The sequence below is a fragment of the Manis javanica genome, chromosome 3 (genome assembly GCF_040802235.1).
Source record: "Manis javanica isolate MJ-LG chromosome 3, MJ_LKY, whole genome shotgun sequence".
Lineage (NCBI taxonomy): Eukaryota > Metazoa > Chordata > Mammalia > Pholidota > Manidae > Manis > Manis javanica.
In genome coordinates, this window is record NC_133158.1 from 209,280,287 (window position 1) to 209,300,867 (window position 20,581).

General features: G+C 45.9%; 1 long non-coding RNA gene across 1 annotated transcript; it reads right to left on the reverse strand.

The window, feature by feature from the left end:
- Positions 1-341: 341 nt before the first annotated feature.
- LOC140848255 (uncharacterized) lies at positions 342-20,137 on the reverse strand. Its single transcript, XR_012128826.1, has 3 exons — positions 20,095-20,137; positions 1,278-1,384; positions 342-714 (listed from the first exon to the last, which is right to left on the reverse strand). It is a non-coding gene; the product is annotated as an uncharacterized lncRNA (long non-coding RNA).
- Between the last annotated feature and the right edge of the window lie 444 nt (positions 20,138-20,581).

Below are 20,581 nucleotides of genomic sequence, written 5' to 3' on the forward strand. Positions count from 1 at the left end.
TATACCTATTATGGATTAAGACTCTTTTAAAAACGTAAAGCTTCCCTGCTTGACCCACAAGTGAAGCAGGAAGCAGGGAAGAGAGGGTGAACATTTTGTATTAAGAAACAACAAGCATTTAAGCTGAGTTGTCCAATATGGCAGCCATCAGCACAGGGGCTTTGAGCACTGGACGTGTGGCTAGTGGATGGACGAACTGGATTTTCAATTATATTTCATTGTAATTAATTTAAATTTAAATAGCCACATGTGATGGAACAGCTCTGAGTTAGAGGAAGAAAAAGAACAGAACCAGCAAAACAGTTCTTATTTCTCAGCGGTCTTTGATGTCAAGTCTCTCATTTGAGTCTCGTAATATTGCACATTGGGCAAGATGAGTAGGTAATATAATCTACGCTTTAAGCAGACATAAAAAAAAAGATAAACAGGCTCATTTAGAGTCATTAGGTAGTTTATAATGAAAGCATGCCTCTAACTCACAACTGCTAACAACTAGCTCAGAGCTTTATGCTTGAATCTATAAAATGACGATGACAATGATACATTAACAATATCACTAATATTTAAACTGCTTGCTCTATGCCAGGAAGCTCTTCTCATGTGTTGCTCTGTGCTTCCCAACAGTTGCATGTTGCGTTGCTCGAAGAAAATGATCCTGCAGATATGGCGCACGGTGAATAAACTGGGAGAAACTACAGCCCTCCGGCGTGCTATCTGAAACGATCCATTACACACAATTTACATTTCATAATTAAGATAAAAATAAAATACAAAGCAAAAGAGTAGATACTCAATGTTGATTTTTACATAAAACTTCCCAAGACTTTGTGTGAAACAAGCTTGCTTCTTTGACCCTATCTTTTTAAAACCAACTTTGATGCTGAAATAGCGATGCACAATTCCTGACCAAACCTTCTTCAGGGTAATCTCTTGAATTCTTGATGTTCACCATTGAAGAGAAATCTTGTTCACTTAAATAGGTCACATTTTAAAACATTTTTACAACCATCCAAAAAATGTACAATGGCTGAAATTATATTTAAAGAATCTATGAGGTCTTTCACTGACAAATGTTGACATTTCTTGCAATAAGGTTGGTGCTTCGAATCAAATCAAACTTTTTTAAAAGCAAATTATTTCAAAAGCATTTTGAAATTCTCATTTGTGGAATGTACGTGCATTCTGAGAGTGGCCACTCTGCAGCTCGCTTAGATGGCATCAGCCACGGAGAGACAGAAGCATCAGATTTGGGTAAGGAGAGGGCTCTCGACTCTCACCTGACGCCGCTCACACCCGGAGCGCCCGCGTCCCCTGCCGGGCCACCTCCCCACCAGCACAGCAGGCATCTGGAGCTGGACACCGCCACAGACCCTGGGCCCCATGCCTGTGGTGGAAAGAAGAATATGTGCTGGCTGCTGCTAGGCTTGATTTCAACTTTGAGGGTTCGGGCCAAACGACCACCCTCAGGACATTGCAAAGGGACAGGTGACAACATCCCTCACCCAGCTCAGGGTCCCTCATCACGGTTAATATCTGCAGGCAAAGCCAGCTTCGTGGCCATACAGCCAGTGCAATCACACAGAAGGACCCCACACTGGATGAAAGCCCAAACTGGATTCATCATCTTGAAAGTCTTCATAATATTTTAGCAAAAGGCCCCTGTGTTTTCTTTTCCCACTGGAACCCATTGTTGTGTTGCCAGACCTCCAGGCAGTGCTCCTGACCTAAGGCTGGCCACTGGGGCCTTGTGGGGACCCTCTGTCCCTTGGAGGGGTTTGGCGTCTCACAGCAAACTATGCTTGCACACCAGGCTGGGAGGCTTGGCAATAATATCTCATTTAATCCTTACAGCAATCCTGTGAGGCTGTTACTATGAGCATCTCTATTTTAGATGTGAGAACATTAAGGTTTAGAGTGGCCAAGTAACCTCCCAAAGGCCAACCAGCTCTAGACAGCTGCTAGGTTCACACACAACTGTCTGGCTCACAGACTGAGTTCCTAAGTCGGCCAATTTTTAGTCCTGGGCTTCTTGCACTGGATATCAATTATTAATAGTAGAAGAAGTAGCAAGGAAAACAACATAAGGTTCAGAGGGCTACTCTGAAAAATGTATTTTGAAAAAACACCTTAATAATATGAAACTCAGAAGTATTTCCTAATTGTCATAAATACAAAGTACAAAATACAATTTGTCTGACATATATTCGTGAACTTTCTAAGGCATTAAGCACAAAAAACTGACCAACTTGGATGATTTGAGGTTTCTGAGAATGGAAAGGCTGACACAGTAGCCTTGCAGGTAGGTGGCCACTGGGCCCTCTCCCCTCACCCTGTACAGTGGCCCCTATTCAAGCCCATGCAATGCTCACACACTGCCGCCCACTGCCTGCCCACAGCATTAACGACATTTGCTGGGCCCAGGTGGGGTGGCTTTCTGGACTTGGATACAGTCTTGTAAAGTCCCTTCACTCAGGTCTCCTGAGATAAGATGTTTAGACATGCACATGCCCTCCAGCCACCCCAGGTACACACATGCACAAATATGCACATTCACAGAAACACACACACATACACATATGTGCACAAGCACACACAGGTGCACATATATGCACACCCACATCTGCATGCATGTGCACACACATACACAGGCACACAGGTACCTATACACATGTGCATGTCTGCCTGTGTATACACATGTGTGTGTCCAGGTAGGTTTGAGAACACATGCATGTGTTCACATACATACATGTACATGCACACACATGAGCACACATACATGATACACACAGTGCAGTGCATGCACACAGACACCCATGTACACAATATCCACACATACATGTAGATACAAGTTCATGCGCATGTGCATACACACACAGCTTGGGGCAGGCCAGCCTCCAGGGGGATCTGTGCTTGGCTCTGTCTGAATATTGCAGACTGTAGCACTCTTTTTCTGACCATTATTCTCTGTACCAAAACAAACTCCTGACCAAGTTTGGGCTTTTATTCATGACTTGTATGCAACTTCCATCTGAGTGCTATTGGAAAGAGTCTGGGACTTGGTGGTCAGAAAGTGCAAGAAGCTGAAGCCACGTCTGCAAGCTGCTGCAGATGTCCTGAGTGGGTCTATGGCCAGGAACGGACATCAGAGGCTAGAGCTGCCCCGTCCCTCCAGGCAGGTCTTCTGCAACAGCCTTGGCACAGCCAGAGGGCTTGGTTCTCTGCTGTGCTGCACAGAGCCAGCCTCCACACTGCACGCATCCCTGCCTTCCCCGGGTGCATCCACCACCTCCAGACCCTCTCCTTCCTGGACTTCTGAGCCTTGAGGGAACAAAGACTTTTACAAGTTTTATTAGTGATGCCTCCCATGCTGCCTCTCTGAGACAGGTCAGTGCTACTAACCCCATTTTACAGAAAGGGAAACAGACCCTGAGAGGTCACAGGCTTCACTCTAGGTCACATAGCATGTGACCTAGTAGGAAAATTAGCCCCAGACCATCTGTAGGTCAAGCCACAAAGATCTGTGATGTGGGACTCCAGAGAGGCCACTCTGAAGGGCCTGGAACTCAGACCTCAGGAGGCCAGAGATGGGCATGGTGGTGGCATGTGAAATCTTCATCACACCCGGACCCCCCACACCCAGCTCTGCTTGTCTCCCCCAGTGGCTCCCATCTTCCTCTTGTTCCAGGAACTGAGTGAAGAATTCAGTTACCCAAATGCAGCTAGGTTGTGGCTTATAAAGAACATCGGTAGCTATAGGACCTTCTGGTGTCATCAGTTGGAGTCCATGGAGCAGACAGAAACTGAATTAGATTCCGTCTTGGTATTTCCTCTAACTGATGTTGAAATGAACACGTTTCCCCAGTTGAATCACTAGGCCCTCACAGTGAGGGGAAGAGGACATTGCAGTGCCTGCCCTGTGGCCCTCTACTTCAGTCCCCCAGCACTTTGTACACGGCTGGGTGCAGGCAAGAGGCTGGTACCCACTTGTAAAAAGGAAATGAAAGGACGCTGGGCAGAGATGATGGATGTGCAAGCGGGGAGAGCACAAACACCAAGGCCACAAACCTCCACCCAGAAAGCGGGTCCCCTCAGCCAAAGCGTGTGCTTACGCCTGGCTCTCCCAGGGAGCTTCACAACTGGCAGGGCAGCCCACGTGCGCTGGTAACCGGTGCGTCCTGGAAGGAGTCCAGACCTTCGGTGCAAGCCACTGAGCTTGTGAATTTCGGCTGCCAGAGGTGTGCGTGTGTTTGCCAAATCCAACTCGGCCTGCCAGTTTCGGAGGTTCCCGAGACCATACAGACCCAGGACTCCCAGGCTTCTCAATGTGGAGGGAAGGAGCACATAGGAAAGTCACCCCTCGATAGCCTCAGCATCTTCCTACTTAAAATACTCCCTCCTCGTTTTGCAGGTCACTCTTCCTGGAGACCCCCTGCAGCAAATCTTTACTCCCTCTTGTGAGTGACACCGAACACCCTCAGACAGGTTGGGATGGGGGTCCACAGGGCACGTCTGTCATCCATGTCTCTCCCCTGCTGGGGCACGTCCCTTCTGTGCTAGCCAGCTCGGGCTGGGTAACAACTGCTAAGGACTGGGGGCCTTCAAAGAGCAGACATTTATTTTCTTACAGCTCTGGAGGCTGGAAGTTCCAGGGCAAGGCCCCGTGGGGTGGTTTCTCCTGAGGCCTCTCTCCTTGGCGTGCGGAGAGCCACCTTCCCCTGGGTCCTCACGAGATCTTTGCTCTGTGTGTACACATCTTCTTGGCCTGTCCTAATTTCTTCTTCCAAGGACCCAGTCAGATTGCATTAAGGCCCGCCCACCCCAACAGCCTATCCCCAAGTACAGTCCCATTCTGCGGTACCGAAGTTAGGACTTCACTGCATGAATTTGGGGGATTACAATTCTGCTCACAGCACTTTCGGAGTCTGGTGTCAGAGTCTGATCGCCACAGTGGATGCGGAAGATGTCCTTCTCCCTCCTTTCCCAGCCTCCCTTGCAGCTGGGAGGGGCAGGGGGGCCCGCGCTCTGCCAGGGGGCTCTCGAGCTCCGCGCTTGGGGTCTGGTGCCTGTGAGCCAGGCTCCAGGGCAGAGGGGCTCTCTCCCTGGGGTGCCAACGGCAGCACAGCAGAAGCAGTCAGACCCTGTTGCTGGCACAGAAGCGGGGCTGTGGCTGTCATGAAGGCCATTTCAGGAAGTCTGTGCTCCTGGGCCCAGAACGTGACATCAGTGTCTGGTCTCCAGTTCAGCAATAGAGATTTCCAGTTTGCACAGCACGGTTTTGGGCACTGTTCCCTGCTGCTTAGCCTCAAAGCTGGTTTTCTAGCCCTCCCTATGATTCTCTGAGCTGCCTGACAGGCTTTCTAGTAAGTTCCTTTTCTGCTTTAAACAGCTAGAGGCAGATTCTGTGGCTTGTGATTGAAAGTCCTAACTCACACAGAAGGGAAACCTTTCATTTCATAGTTAGATCTCCATCCAACTTTAAATAAAATAAAAAGAATGAAGTCAATTTCTATTGCAATTCAGGAACAAAAAAGACTCAACATGACTACTAATTGAATTGCATAAAAAAATAAAATAAAGTTTTACCTCCGTTATATAACACTCTCACCCACCTCAGGATCCTACGATGGCTCCCTATTGCCTATGGTTTCAAATTTAAGCTCCTTTGTCTGGGTTTTAAGAAGCTCCACAGTAGAATGAAAGCCTGCCTGGCCATCTCGTGCCCAGCTGCTGAGGTCTTCTGCCCGGCGGTGAAGTGCACAGGCTTTCACACTAGGCTGCACGGGCTCAAATCCGAGCCCGCCACCTTCTGACAAAGTGAACTTGGGTACATACAGTCTCCCAGGCTCAGTTTCCTTGCCTGTACAAATGGAGATGATGAAGGCTCAGAGAAGGCACTCAGACAGACCTCTCAACACCTGTGTCATCCCAGGAGATGACTCTGAGCCGGCAGCTCTCAAGGGCACCAGCAGCACCTGGGAACCCGCCAGAAATGCCAGATCTCAGGCCCACCGAGACCGGTGGCAGGGGAGTCCCTGGGCTGGAGTCCACACCCAGCTTTAACAGGCGGTTCAGGGAATCTGAGACAGCCCCCTGAGGACCACCACCCTAGGCTAATCCCGGATCCATCCCCACTGCTGGGTGGCTGGTTATAGGGCTGCCAAGACTGATGCCAATAAGGCTCAAGGAAAATGTTTCTGTGGCTTCTTGGCTCCTAGGAGAAAACCAGGGAATGCCAGCCCACTCTTTTCCAGGAGGGTACAGGAGGTACGTTACAGTAATGAGGGAAGGCTAGGCTGAGGGCTGGGCAGGGCAGTGCCAGGAGGTGTGCCCGGGAAAGAGAGGAAGAGACTCCACGCTGCCTGCACAGTGCTCCGCCCTGTTTCCAGACACCCACCTGCTGCCAGGCAGGTGCCTGACGCTTCAGCTGATTTGAGTCAGGTTTCTGTGCCTTGCAGCCAAAAGAATCCTAATGATTTACCTCCTAGAATTGCTATGAAGTGAGATTACACACATAGCATGCTTAGCACAGTATCTGAAACACTGGAAATGCTCAGTAGGTGTCTATCACCGTTACCATTAGTATTATCATTACTATTATTAAATACATTCCAGATGCAATAAAACAAACTGCAACTTGACCCATTCTCATTCTCCAGCCGTGAACACACACCGTCGTGTGTTAGCTTTCTAAATCCCACCTCCCTACTTCAAGGCCTGTATCACTGAGACCCCTTCGGAAGCACTCATCCCAATGCTTGCAAACTCACTCCATCGTCCTTCTTAATGACGCCCAGTCTCGGGCAGGCCGCCTGATTTATTTCCTCTCCTCCTTTCCCGCCCCTGAGCCCAGTGAAGAAAAGCCACAGACCCGCTGCCCTCCTGATTCCCGTGGACACTCGGTAATCCTTTAATTCATTTCCTGCCGACTGTTAAATTCTCGCGGTTCCCATCCACTTCTCTGGAGACACCTGGCCCAGCCCCACACCAACGCTTAGGACTGACTTCGTGACCTCCTTCGCTGGGATCACCGAGTCCTGTTTTCCTGCCCCAACCTCCCTGAGTCTCTGAGTCCTCGCCTCCCTCCCTTCCACACCCCGGGCTGCAGGCTCTGCAGAGCTGGGGGCTGGCCTGGTCAGAGCCAACCGCCCTAGCACGTGCCACCTCCTCTGGAGCCCTGAGCTGTCACCTCTCTGCTTCCCCACCTCGGCTTCTTCTCTCCGGACCTCCCTCCTTACCCCGTGTCCACAGGATTATATTTACTCTCTACTAAAATGAAACCCAAACTCCTTTCCCTCCACGTGTTCTTTCTTCAAGCTTCTGCTCTCTCCCCTGCCCTTTACCACCCAGTGTCTGGACACCACAGCCCCCTTGGCCACCCCACTGCCTTCCTCGCCCCCACATCCTCTGACCGGCATCTCTCCTGATCTGAAACTGCTTTCTCAAAGGTGCACAGGCCACCCACCTGTTCTTGGTGCCCCGACCCCACAGAGTAACACCTCTTTGGTGAGAAGCTTTTCTCACTGCCTCATGACCCTGAGGGGTCCCCCCTGGCATCCCTGCTCCTGTGAGCGCGTCCTGCGTCGGCCCTCAGCCCTCCTCCCTGCTCTCTCCCTAAGTGACCCCACGCCCGCCCAGTTCGCCCATCTCTTCTCCCTAGCAAGAGAAAGCCGCGCGGTGCCTCTCTCCCGACCTCCCTCCCAAGCCGCAGTCCTGCAGACCAGCTCCTTCAGGAAGCGATTCCACTGGTTTAATCTACCAGAAGCTGAATGTAATCACGTCACCCCCTCGGTGAATGATCTTCGGCTCTCTGTATCCACAAAATATAAAGGAATCATGGAGTCAGGAAATCCTACACTGCAAGGATACATTAGCGTTTCTGTTTAGTCCCAACTCTGACCCAATGTAGGGAAACCTGTCACGGTATTTTTGGACAGATTGTCATCTGGTCTTTGCTTAAATGTCTGTGGTGGTGGGAAGCTCACTACTTCACGGGGCCCGGCTCCATGCTGAAATAGTTATCAGAAGGTCACTGAGCTCGCCCGCTCATCAGTCCCGTAAGGCAGCCCCCCTCGGATCAATATGCCCTTGCTTCGCTCTTCTCTCCCACATCGTTCTAGACGTTAGCCAAAGGGGGTTCCTGGATGCTGCCCCCACTCGCCCCTTCTCTCCTGCTTCCACATTCCGGCTCATGCCGATTGTCACTGGAAATGTTGAGGCCCCTGAGCTCAGCCTCTCCCTCCTGCCCGATGGCACAGACTCCAGCCACGCCAGGAACCTTTCCTGGTCTCACCCACAAAATGCCCTTTCTCTATGGAACCCAGAAAATGCTTTGTTTATCATTTTCATCTACTTGTCTCTCATTCTATTCATTCATTTACTCACTCCACAACATTTCTTGAAGTCACACACTGGCCCAGATGCTGTGCTGGGCTCTGGAAGCATGGCAGGAACAGGGCATGGAGCCCCTGCCCAGGGGAGCATGTGGACATGGGGTCCACATGGGTTCAATGCTGTCACCATATAAACGCTACCCGTGCTAGAAAAGGTGCCGTTAGGGATGCTCTGAGAGCATGCACGCAGCTCTAACCCATTCGGATTAGAGCAGAGACCAGGGGACGCACCAGCAGCGTGGGCCGGGACAGTGAAGGAGCGCCAGGCGAACCACAGGAGGACAGCCCCGAGAGAAGGCAGCATGCCACTCAAGGATCAGAAAAAAGTCCTCCACGGTGGGTATCCGGGACATGAGAACGGAAATAGTAAAAAGTCTTAGAGGACTTTGGAAAGCGTGCTAATCTTGAAGGTAATTGGAGGCCCCCAAAGGGTGTTACAGGAAAGAGTCACAATCGGTTTGTCAATTTTGAAACATCTCCCTTGCGTTCTGCCTTTATTATGGTTATGTCTATGGGCCTTCCTTCTCTCTCTATTTGGTTTTAATTTTCTTGCGTGCAAGTCTATGCTTTTTCGGTCCCCAAAATGCTTTCCCTAGTGAAGGCCAAGGCAGGTGTGGTAATCAATAAATGCTTAAAGAACGGAAGGTGGGAAAGAAAATTTCTTTAGTTGCTATATTCTGAAAGATGAAAGCTAATAACTATATGACTTTGGGCTAAAACCAAAAAGGGCACCACTTAGTTAAATGAATGTATTTGTGCATCAAAACATTCAATACCAAGAAGCACTCCCTAAAGGTACTTGGGGCACATGAGGTCGCTTTTGTGATAGAAGTCTTGGGAGCGACTTCTGCATGAACGTGAGATTTGATGGGGTGTTCATGCCCAGCCCCTCCTTTGGGTAAAGAGAACTGGGTCACCTACCGATGTCGCTTTCTTAGTCTGACAAACATTCTGTGGTGATGTAGATGGTCTCCTTAGGGGAAACTGGGCGTGGGGCATCTGGGAAGGCTCCACTGTCTCTGCTCCTTTTCGCTAAATCTAAAATTAACCCAAAATTAAAAGTTTATTTTTAAAACAAGGTGTAGAAAGACATAAATAAAACGCAGCACTAAGTATTATCTTAAACTATGACAATGGCAACTATTTCTGATTAACAGTCTTTGTCTTTCGAGAAGACCCTTCTGCATTCCAGGGGACTTGAACTAATATCCTGGCAGTGGCGCATGCATGGGACTGTCCTGTTTTTGAGTCATTTTTTTTTTTTATTCTTTTGATGACATAATTTGTTGGTAGAATTACCTAGCAGGTCAGGACAAACAGGAGACAGGGACTCTGTCATGGCTGCAGTGTCTTTGTAGAACCCAGTGTCATCCCCAGAGGAAGAGCATTCTGGTTCCCACAGCACAGCGGAGCTTCCTCAGGGCCCTGAGGTGCTCGCAGGGAGACCAGCCAGCAAATGTGGCGACACCGCCCCTCGACGCTGCACATGCCTTCGCATTTACTCTGCGTTTATAAAATTCACAGTTCAAGGGGACATGTCTAAGTGACAAAGGGATATTCCTCCACAGAATAAATAAAGGTAGAATGAGTGGGTCAAAGGCATGTAAAAGCTCACCCATATGTGCATTTGGCATATGTGTATTGGTGCTGTACTGTGGGCCAGGCGTTGCCCCATGGCGTTTACATTTTGGCTGGGGAGTCAGATTAGAAACAGAAATAATACACAAGAAGTGATTTCTAGCCATATTGGTCTGCGAGGGCTGCTGTAACAAAATACCACGGAGTGAGCCGATCGTGGCAGAGCCGTTTATGCTCTCATAGTCCTGGAGACTGGGGGTCCCAGATCAAGGAGCCCGCAGGCTCGGTGTCTGCTGAGGCCTCTCTTCGCGGCCTGCAGGCGGCTCCTTCTCACGGGGTGCTCGCACGGCCTCCCGTCTGTGCACCTGCGTCCTTGGCCTCTCTTGCTCTACTTGTTAGGACACCAGTCCTACTCGATTAGGGCCTCAAGACCTCATTTCACCTAAATGACCTCTTTTAAAGGCCCTATCTCCAAGTACCGTCACCTTGGGGTTAAGGCTTTGACATACGGATTTGGGGGGGCACAGTCAGTCTTTAAAACGGGTAATGATGAATGCTATGCAGAAAATAAATGTCAAGTTGATGGCGAGGTGGTAGGGCTAGAGTGGAGATAAGGTGGCCAAGGAAGGCCTCTCCTAGCAGAGCTGAGGCCTGACTGAGGATGTGTGCCCCTTACAAGAAAGGCTGGCATTAGACGGTCATAAAAATTAAATGCTGACAGGGTCTTACAGCTCAGTTAGTCTAAATCCCTCCTCATACAGACGACTGAGGGCCAGAAAAGACGTACTTCACAACTGTTCAGTGCTTTCAGCATCTCACTCCTTACTCAGCCTCAGACTAGAAGAATCTGTTCTAATCTTTTGTTACAGAACATTCTGAACATACACAGGAGAAGGCACACGAGCGTATGAACACTTACTTGTTCTCAAAGTTTGCTAGCCTTTCTTTCATCGATTCCCGTTTTATTGCCCCAGAATATTTTAAAATAAATTCCACATCTGGTTTCACCAATCAATGTTTCAGCCTGCATCACCGGCAAATAAAGGTCCGCGTCTCTTTTTATAACTAGAAAGGTCAGCATTGTTTACCCTCCGGGAGTGAACTGAGATCCCGAGACCTGGCTAATGCCACCGCCCGGCGAGCCAGGTCCCCACACCGCCTCTGGCAGCTGCACATGGAGGGCTCTTTCCAGTACACAGCAAAAGTGGTGGGAGTCACTGCCAATAATTTAAAAGCCGTTTCCCTAACTGTGTGAATGTAATTAATGAGTTTCACATCTCTTTAGGAACACAGTGAAATAAATTAGAGAACATCAGTATCTCTTTTTGCTGCCTGCTTTTTGTTTTTCCTTAAAAAGGAAAAAGCTGAGTATCGTGTGGCAGAGAAAAGGAAATTCTAGTAGAAACTGAAAAGTCTAGGCGAAGAATCAATGGGCCTTGTGTTAATTTGCCTCCAGGATATTGGCATTAATACCAAAATGTCTCCTTGCCAAGATGGGCTTATTTTCCTGGGCTGGGGCGCCATCTAGTGGCTACTCGCACGTCCTCTTCGGTACTGGCGTGGAGAGCCCGCACAGGACGGGAGGTGGCCTGCTCAGTCTCTCAAGTTTTCTCCAGGCAGTGCCTTTGGGGCAAAACCTGATTATAATATGAAAAGCCTATTTTTCTACTTTTTTCCTTTATTTGGAAGATGCATCTGCATATCACAGACCACATAGTTTCTGCAAAACTTCAGTTCTGAGTTCTATTTTCTAAGTTTTGCTTTTGTTTTTTTATAAGAACCATCCATTGCTCCTGGTACAGCAGTCACCAGGTGTGTGTGTGTGTGTGTGTGTGTGTGTGCGCGCGCGTGTGTGCGTGCGTGTGTGTGTGTGTGCACACAGACTAGTGATTCCAGCATGACTGGGAGGTTGCCATGCCCAGAAAAGCCAGTGCCCAGGGGACCACCCTGAGAGAGCCCACCCAGGATGTCCCAGGATGGCTGCGAGGCTGTGATGTGCCCAGTTTTCCCAGGCAGACCTGACGGAAACCTAGCTTGATCTTTTCCAGAGGCTCCTGCATCCCCCGCATGAGTGGCGGGGGCACCGCCAGGGTCTGTTCCCACAGACGTGTACGATGTCAGTAGCCGACAAAGACGGTTAATACTAGGCTGTTAAGTCACCCAGAACCCACAAGAATAGGTGATGTTTCCGACTGATTAATCAATTTGGTGAATTTATTAGCTCTATCTGGGCTTCTTTTTGCACCGATAACTTCTGAAGTATTGGGAAAGGAGGAAGCACTTTTTCAAGCTCCTCGAAGAAACCAAGTAATACTTCTCTATTTAAAAAATGTACCCACTGGCTTCCTGAAATCAAGGTCTTCAGGAATGATACAGTGAATAAAATACTTTTTTTTTCCAAAATCCTATTCAAAGGAGTATATTTCAGTAAGGACAATGTTTCTTGATTGGGAGGGGAAAGCAGTTATAAAATCGTCTCTGAGTTTGATAAAAAGTATGAATCATCTCTAGAAAAATATGCGCAAATACATGACATTTCGATTCACTGCCTCCCAAAGAAGTGGAAAACTACCAGTAGAGAAAAGAAGTATGAAGCGCTGTGGTTCACAGCCCCTTTCAGCATCCAGAGTTGCCTTTCCACTTCATTCACCAAGTCACCGGAGTGCTTCCCAGGTCCCAGGCAGTGAGCTAGACGCCGAGTATGCAGAAAGCAGCAGACGCAGCCCGTGACCGCAAAAAGTGCCATAGTGCTTTCCCACTTTGTTACTTTTCCTCCATTGACCTCAGGTTTTTAAAGACTTTATTCATGACACTTCAATTATTGGTTATTCTCTATTTGTCTTTCCCAGAAATAACTAATGTTATTGCCACAAAGAACCCAGGGCCTTGAATAGAACCTGGTACATAGCAGGTGCTTCATAAATGTTTGTTCAGTTATGCTGAGTTGAATTGGTAAAATTCTAATCAAAAGTTTTAAAAAGGCAGTTAATATTTTGAGTTTTATCATGGATAAAGTATGTTTTCCTAAAGGATGAACTGATTTCTGATAGGCCTTTTGAAATACCAAAACTAATCTCTCAGCACTTCTTTCCCCTGAGGCTTGGATGGCCAGGAGCCATGGACTCGCAACTCAAAAGCTGTGGTCTTTGAAAAAGCTCTCCACCTTTTAAGAATTTCAATTATTCAGTAAAAGTCCCTGAGATGTTTGACTAACAAAAGAAAATTGCATACAAGTCTTTCTCTCATATCATAAACCAAAAGCAATTCGAGAAAGATTAAAGAGTTAAATGTTTTAAAAGGAAAGAGAATGAGAAAGAGAGGAGGTGAAGGAAAGAAGGAAGATATAAATGAACATCTGATTTCTGAGCGGCGTAGGACTCCCTAAACACACAAATACATTTTTAAAACTCCAATAAAATAATTTAACACCTGATTTTTCAAAAGCCCTAAAAAGCAAGTAGCAAACTGGGAAATGAATAAATATATGGCAAAGCTGAGTGACTTTAATCAAAGGATCATACACTACAGATTGAATAGACAATCCGGAAAAGGGGATATACCAGTATGGCAGATCCTGACACTTCTCTGGCGCAGCAGGGACACCACCTCCGAGCACCTTCCTGCACCAGAGACTACAATATGGAAAACTACATTGAAGGTGTTCATCTCGGTGACGTATAAATATATCACAAAATGCAAGCAACATAAATGCTCACCATTCATGGGAGTGTCAAGTAAACTTTAATAAACCTGTAGAAATTTTTGTACAGTCATTTCAAATGGTGTCTAAGAATGGTTTTTAATACCTGCCATTAGGGAGATCCCTAATCACCTCGTGGAGACTATGAGCTTCCTCCAACCACAATTCCAAAACATAGGTATTTTTCCTTCTCTTGAGAATCAAACAGAACTGCCACTCATAACACTGAATATTGTCTTTTGTTCTTCATATCTCTGTTGTTTCTTCTTTACTTTAGGAGGAAGTATTCATTTTCAAGTGAACCAACTCACTTTGTCATCAATGATGAGTAAAATGTCTTTACAGCTGACCCTGAACAACGTGAGGGGGTGGTTAGAGCTGCCACCCCCGGGCAGTTGAAAATCCACATATAATTTTTGACTCCCCAAAAACTTAACTCCTAACAGCCTACCATGAACCAGAGGCCATACTGATAAAATTAAGTCAATTCACGTTTTGTGCAGTACAGGTATTATGTACTGTATTCTCATATAAGTAAGCTAGAGAAAATATTTTCTGTCACAAATCTCAAAATATTTTTCCAATATATTTATGGGAAAAAAATCCATGTATAAGTGGACCTGCACAGTTCAAACTGTGTTGTTCATGACGTAGGGAGGAAGAGTAAAGCCAGACGTGTGCTCTCTGGGGCTTCAGGACTGAGACTTTGAGGCCTGAACCTTTGGAGTGGAAGGCAGGGGGTGGGCCAGTCAACAATCTAAATTATTATCCCTTGTTCTGAAACCACGCAAGACCAGTCTTCAGGCCCTTTCCAGGGGATAAGCTTGAGAGATAAACAGGTAACTCAAAAGAGAGATAGACAGCTGATAGTTGGTAGATAGAGAGATAGACAGACACAGATAATCAGTATATAATCAAATATTACAGGATATATTTAGTTTTATATATATATACATTTTTAGGAGATTAGAGGGAATCTTTTCCCATCAGCACCTGAAATAAAAGATGAAAGAGGATCATAATTAAGTTAACAAGTAGGCCTTTAGTTTTTGCCATCAGTGAAATAATAAAATATTTTAAGACATTTCCTCATCTCACACAGTCACCCTGTCACAGGCAGAGGTTGAACTGAAGATTTGGGGTAAACCCGTCACCCTGCCCCAATCACAAAATGGAAGTTCTACACCTGACGCAGACACGATTTGAATGAGGTCAGACCGCCACTCACAGACAAAGGGCCGAAGTGCAGGGTATGTTGGGCATGCAAAATAATGGGCATAAAGGGCAGGTCTCCTGGTATCTACTGACTCCTATTTCATTTCAATCAAAAGAATTTTTTTAAATGGTCTTGTCTGGAGTGAAAGAACCTCTAATTTAGACCCCAAAACCCCCAGTAAAAGTCTTATTCTATATAGTTAGGTGTAAAAATCAGGCTACCAAATTCAAATACATATGATGATCTCAACTTTCTACACTATAAAAAGGATGCACCTCTAAGGAGCCAATGAACGTACGTATTCAGCGTAACAGTTGATAATATCACAAAAAGAGACCACCAGGTACTATGTGACTCCTGGTAGAACAACACACCACCACCATGAAGTAGTCTTGCCGCAAATATCGAAACTGAATCTCGTCAAGCAAACACATGTGTCTGTTTGTTTCCTTCAACAAATAAATTGCAGAGGAAATAAACAGATGGAGGAGGAGCCCCCAGTGACAACAGCTTAAAGGACAAATAAACCAAGGACTACCACTTTGGACAAAATGAGACTAATTGGGGTTCCTTCCTAAAATAGACACCTATAAGACTTCCCATTGCCCCAAATTTTCAGATAAATGGAAGCCAAGGTAATTTTTTAAAGCGGACACTCTCTACAATAAATACTAAATAAAGTTCCTCAGTTTGCGGGGAACTGGTGCCAGGGTATGGATTGACAAGAAGGAAGGAAAGTGAGAGAATAAATATGAAATGTTACCTTTCCTTTCTCTTAATTTCTTTAAAACACAAAAGACTATTTAAAGCAAAATAAATTGCACAGTATTGTGGAGTTTATAATATGCACAGAAAAAATACTCGACAACCACGACCGAAAGGACAGGCATAGCTGATTGTATTTTTACTTATTTTCAATTGAAGTATAGTTGATGTACAATATTATATTAGCTTCAGGTGTAAAATGTAATGATTCGACAACTATATACATTACAAAATGCTTGCCTACATAGACTATATTTTAAATGTCCACAATATTCATCCCACATGCCTGTCTGGACCTTTTATACTTCTTTCAAAAGTTGGAGTCAGTTACCACCTCCTAGAACATGAGCTGGCTTTTGTGACTTCTTCAATAACTAGAATGTGGCAAAAAATATTATATGAATTACATTTTTTATTTCATGATGGTTGGATGTATCTGGGGGCCTGTTGGCAGGCAGAGGGCTAGCTAGGTCCCCAGAGAGTAAAAAACCCACTTGGAAACATGCTTTTCATATGCAAACTAACCAACCCTGAGGGCATATTCCCAAGCACCTCCTTCATCTAACTCACACAAAAGCCAATATTTGCCCTGCCCTAAATTGTGCTGGAATAGGTAACAGACAACTAGCAACCACCCCGGTACCCCAGAGCCCGCTGACAGCATTTGAGCTCTGCAGTGCTAAGCTGTCTCCCCCACCTGCCTTGTCTTTCCCACAGAAAAGGCGAAGGAAGCCCTCAGCCAGGCTTTGTCCTCACGGCCCCCTCTGCCTCCAGCCCAACCTGGTGCTTCCCCTGTGGCCCTGCATGGCACGGCATGGCATACCCCCTTCTCCTGGAAACTGTAAGGAATAAATTCTTCCAATGGCATCAGCCGCTCCATGTCACCACTCGGTCACCTATGTAAATTCAGGCCAGTGGGTACACTCACTGGTACAGATATGCCGGAAGACTTCCAGAGCTCAGTCATAAAGGGCCACGTGACTCTCACCTGGCTCTCTCTCCAGGGGTACTCACTCTTGAAAACATGTAGTAAGGAAGCCCAGGCCACTTGGAGAGCCCACACGTAAATGTGCCAGCTCATAGCCCCAGCTAATGCCCCAGCCAAGAACCAGCATCAACTGCCAGGTGTGTGCATGAACGATCAGTCAGATGTTCCCAGATCCCAGCCTTCAAGTTCCCCGGCGGGGTGCCGAACACTGAGAAGCAAAGAAAGCTACCCCCGCGATGTCCTGTCCAAGTTCCCGACCCACAGAACTCATGACATCATAAATGCTTGCTTATGCACCTCAATTTTGGGTTAAACAACAAACAAACAAATTAATCTAAAACATGTGGGAGTGGCTTAGGGACCAGGCAGTGGGAAGAAGCCGCAAGGACCTTGGGGAGGGTGTTAATGAAGACGTAAAGGGCCTCGGAAACACTGTTCACAGAAATCAAGTGACTCTTCAGGAAGCTGTCAAGTAGAGGCCTAACAGAACAAATAGTCCTGAAAGTGGAAGAAAAAGGACCTTTTTACATATTGGTAGAAAATTTTGCAACAATGTTGCCTGTGGTAATGTATAAAATATAAAGTATGCCTGTTATTCTGGATTATGTAAGAAGAATTGCAGGCAGGGAGTTGGAAGCTCTGCCTGGATTCTTCCAGCTCCAGACATGAAATGGGAGAGGCGAGAGATGAGCTAAAAAATGAATTATTCCATGTTTAAGTGAAATCTATAGAAAATATAGATTTACTGGGTTAATAAAAAAATCTGTTTCTATTTCCATACTTTTCAATATTCTCGAATTTAGAAAGGGCATCAGAACAAAGATCACATCTAATGTGGGATTACATGATCATCTGTTAAGACCTCAGAAAGATCTAAGTAGTACCTCTGAGAACTAATCAGTCAGACCAAAGGCTCTCTGAGGATCTTAAGAGCATGCTACAGATATTTTCCTGTGACAATTAAGTTTCTAAAACTTTTAAGGCTTTGCCCTAGGCAGCCTTATAGAAATCCCAAAATAGAGAAGAATGTGTCTTGATGAAACTTCAGGGTATGGCTTTTGTCTAATAATGTAATCTCTAATAAGTTCATAGAAAGATCACAAAGTTTTAAAGAGAATTGTGGCAGTGAAACACTACCAGCTTTAATTAGGAGAAAGAGACAATACAAATGAGTTGGGCTCCCAAACTCCTACCGACAGGGAGCAGCTGAGGCTATCGCAGCAAATGCTGGGCATCTCTTATGCAAAGGAAGGATGGCTTAGTGGGCAGAACAGATCGCTGAAGGGTGGGGCTGGGCCCCAGGGAGTCATTCCCAGACAGAAGGACGGGGCTCGGACTAAGGAACTGGGAACACAGCTTCTGGCTGCATTTCAGAATCACCACGGACCAGTGACTCCTGCGTGCTCCTGTCCTCTCCCCTTCTGAATGGCAGTGTTTGTACCATATGTCTGTCCTTCCACGATGTGTTTGCTGTAGGAGAGCAGATAACTTGTCCCTTTAGTTTCCAGCTTTCAGATCAACATAGGATAGACTGTACATGCAGAGGGGACACCAGGGGGTCTCAGCCACAGCTGGGCCTGATTTAGGGGATGAACATCTGGACATTGAGAGGAGCCTCAGGCTGTAAAAGATTGAGACTTTGGGGAACCACAGGAGAGGAGTGAGTGTACTTTGCCCATGAGAGGGATGAATAGTTGTGGCCAGAGGGCACACGGTGGTAAGTCCTATTTTTCAAAAATGGCCACAGCAATAGTTGGTGGCCCACAGTTGCTCCTTGAAACTATTTCCATAAAAGGGTGGCATCTAATTTCCTTCCCTTTGAATATGGCCTGGTCTTTGTAGCAGCTGCCTTTCAAGTACAATGTGGCAAAAAATACACTGAGTGACTTCCAAAGCTGGGTCATAGGGAGTACGAATCTCTCTTTCTCCCGGGACACGCATCCTTGTGATGCAGCCCTCCTGCCAAACGGAGAGGCCTGGTGGGTGGGCGCTCAAGCTGACAGACGCAACTCACACACCGACCAACAGCCAGAGTCAACGACTGGATATGAAATGAATGAGCCTCTGGATAATTCCAGCCTAGAGGACCCAAATTTTCTTGCTGAGTTCCTGGATATTAAAAAGCAGGGACAATTCCACCCCCAACGGTGCCCTGTGCAAATTCCTGACTTGTAGAATCCACAAACATAATATATGTTTGTTTTTGCCACTAAATTTGGGGTCCTTTGTTAGGCAGACCTGATAAGTAGAACTGCAGCAAATAGAATTATACTGTCGTAGGATGTTTCTATTTTCTGTGAAAGAATACAATATTAACTCTTAGTAGTGTGAAAATAAAGGAAATTTCATTTAAAATATAGTTGGGAAGCCCTGAAGAGGGTGCTGTTACATGCAAAGAATTCTTTGCAGCCTGAATAACCAGCAGAAAGAAGGAAGATAATTATTTTGATGATAAAGGGCACTTTTCACATAAGAATTTATCTCCTGCCTTTAAGAAAAGGAAGGAAGATTCCTCTCTGGGCCTGCAAGAATGCACTGACCACTGCACGTAGCCAGTGAGAACCCATGGCATCCTCAAACTCTTATTCCAGTCCAGTAAACCTTTGTTCAGAACAACCCTCCCCAGTTTCCTCCTAAAACCCAACAAAACCTAACTTCCCTTCATCTCTCTGGACTTGCCTATGGTTCACCATAGCTTGCTTGTCTCAGATTTTAATTCCTCTGTAATTTCTAAATAACCCCCTGTTTTTTTTCCTTCAATAACATTGATCTTTGCTCTGTTTAAAGTTAACAGTAGAGTAGGGTAAGTAAATGATGCATATTGTAATCCTTAGAGTAACCATTAACAAAAAAATTTTAATACCTGAAAGTGTAAGTAAAAAGCCTAATAAAGGAATTAAAATGGAATAACACACAACATTTGATTTACTCAAAAGCAGGCAGGACAGGAGGGACAGAGGAACGAATAATAAACTGCACAAGTGAAAAACAAGAATATGTTAGACTTCAACATATACCAAATTAATAATGTCATCAAATGTAAATGGATTAAACATTCCCTTTGGAAAGAAGATGTTGTTGGGCTAGATTTTATGACTCAAACCAAGTACAATCTATGAGACATATTTATTTACATATGAACATGAGATAGTCATGTAATCATAAGGCTGATACTATTTTGGAAGTTGAATTGCTGATGGTTTACAAGCCCTGTTTTCCCCCTTTTGTCCTTCATGCAGACATACAGGCAAATCTGTGAGATGGTCCCCAGGGTCCCTCCCTTGACTCTACTGGGAAGCCAAACCACAGAAGCCCCTCACTCTGGCTCCACCTCTGACCACAATAAAACCCAATCCATATGTCACAACCCCTCCTTCACTCAAGATATTCAGAATCAGCTTCAATCCACTCTAATCTCCCCAGGAAGTCTCACCATGTGACTCGCACATTTTCATACCTCTTGGTGTGTATGACATCTTTGGTCTTGACATGCAAACCTATTTTCTGTGGAAAATTGATCCTGCAGTCCTGGGGGCAAGCACAAAACAGGTGGAAAGTAAAAGGATGGAGGAAAGGAACATGCGTCAGTCAGCGCAAGAAGGTGACTGAGTTCATATTATTAGGAGACAAAGTAGACTTGAAGACAAGAGAGAGACAAAGAGGGTTATTTCACAACAATAAAAGTGTCTCTTCATCAAGGTGACACAGCAATCCTAAATATGTCTCAGAACTTCAAACCACAGGAGGCAGAATGAAGCGGAACAAAAGTAAGAAATAGACAAAACCATAATCACATCTGAGTTTATCAACACCAGTTTCTCAGCAATAGCAGAGGCAGACAAATATTTAGTAAGGATGTAGATTTGAATGGCACTAATCAACCAATACCACCTAACTGAAATGTACATCGCTATTATATTTTATATTGTAAAATATTAAACTTT